At 29.0% G+C, this 1,515-nt stretch overlaps 1 protein-coding gene across 1 annotated transcript in view; it reads right to left on the bottom strand.

The window, feature by feature from the left end:
• The window catches only part of LOC116854121 (probable ascorbate-specific transmembrane electron transporter 1), a 17,413-nt gene that overhangs the window by 11,035 nt on the left and 4,863 nt on the right, over positions 1-1,515 (bottom strand). The gene's annotated exons all lie outside the window — the stretch shown is intronic.

Raw genomic sequence — 1,515 nt, 5'->3', positions numbered from 1 at the left:
ATTCGAAAAAAAATCGATTTGACAGCGCCCGACGTCAAGAGAAAACACATGCTTCCTTTCTAGTTCCAACTGAGATCTTTTTGTTCTGTGTTATACTAGGCTTAAACGACGAAGCAATTTCACTTTATTTTGTCATGACATTTTGTAATTATTTCCGCCAATTTTCCTATAATAAAGATTAATTTTTGTAAGAAATCATCTTTTTCTTGAATTTTTGTCACCTCAGAAATATATTTCAATCATCCTTATTTTCAATCATCCAAATAATTATACTTTTTTAAATCAGTATATAGAACTTTTTTTTTTAAGAAAATAGTTTCATCTAAAAACACCTGAAAATACTTTAAGTCCTTTACTGGATACTTTATCTAAAAACACCTGAAAATACTTTAAGTAACATTTTTTTGTTAAACTCATCTAAAAACTCTGAAAAAATTCTGGGATACTCTAGAGAGATTATATTTTATGTTCCAATAGTTACTTTAGTCATTTATTAACAATTTTTTGCAATAACAATTTAAATTTGCCGAAATCGACAAAAAATGTAATTTCGTAAAAAAAATTCATAACTTAACAACATATTAAAATTAACAAAAATATTTTCAGGTTTTTTTAGATGAAACTATTTTCTTAAAAAAAAAAGTTCTATATACTGATTTAAAAAAGTATAATTATTTGGATGATTGAAAATAAGGATGATTGAAATATATTTCTGAGGTGACAAAAATTCAAGAAAAAGATGATTTCTTACAAAAATTAATCTTTATTATAGGAAAATTGGCGGAAATAATTACAAAATGTCATGACAAAATAAAGTGAAATTGCTTCGTCGTTTAAGCCTAGTATAACTCAGAACAAAAAGATCTCAGTTGGAACAAGAAAGGAAGCATGTGTTTTCTCTTGACGTCGGGTGCTGTCAAATCGATTTTTTTTCGAATTTTCGGAGAACGGATGACGCTACGAGTCTCATACTCTAAAACTATAATTCTTAAGCCTAGCACAACTCAGAACAAAAAGATCTCGGTTGGAACAAGAAAGGAAGCATGTGTTTACTCTTGACGTCGAGTACTGTCAAATCGATTTTTTTACGAATTTTCGGAGAACGAATGATCTTATGAGTCTCATACTCTAGAACTATAATTCTTAAGCCTAGAACAACTCAGAAGAAAAGATCTTGATTGGAACAAAAAAGATAGTATAAGTTTACTCTTGGTCCGATTGACTGTGTCAAAAAACTTTTTTTTAATTTTTCGGGCTTATAATTAAACTTATTGATTTGTGCTTTTGGAACAATGTTTGGAACAACTAGAACAATCTATATCGGTATCGGAATGCTTTATTTTCAAAAAATGGGGTGCCAGGTCAAAAACATTTTTTTCATTTTTTGGACTTATAATTCAACTTACGGATTTGTCCTTTTGGAACAATGTTTGGAACAACTAGAACAATCTATTGCGGTATCAGAATGTTCGATTTTCGAAAAGTGGGGTGCCAGCTCAAAAAATCATTTTTTTT

This window comes from Odontomachus brunneus, unplaced genomic scaffold, assembly GCF_010583005.1.
Source record: "Odontomachus brunneus isolate Ranch 3 - 2012 unplaced genomic scaffold, Obru_v1 Obru_scaffold_008, whole genome shotgun sequence".
NCBI classification, from domain to species: Eukaryota; Metazoa; Arthropoda; class Insecta; order Hymenoptera; family Formicidae; genus Odontomachus; species Odontomachus brunneus.
This window is presented reverse-complemented; position numbering and strand designations above follow the sequence as displayed.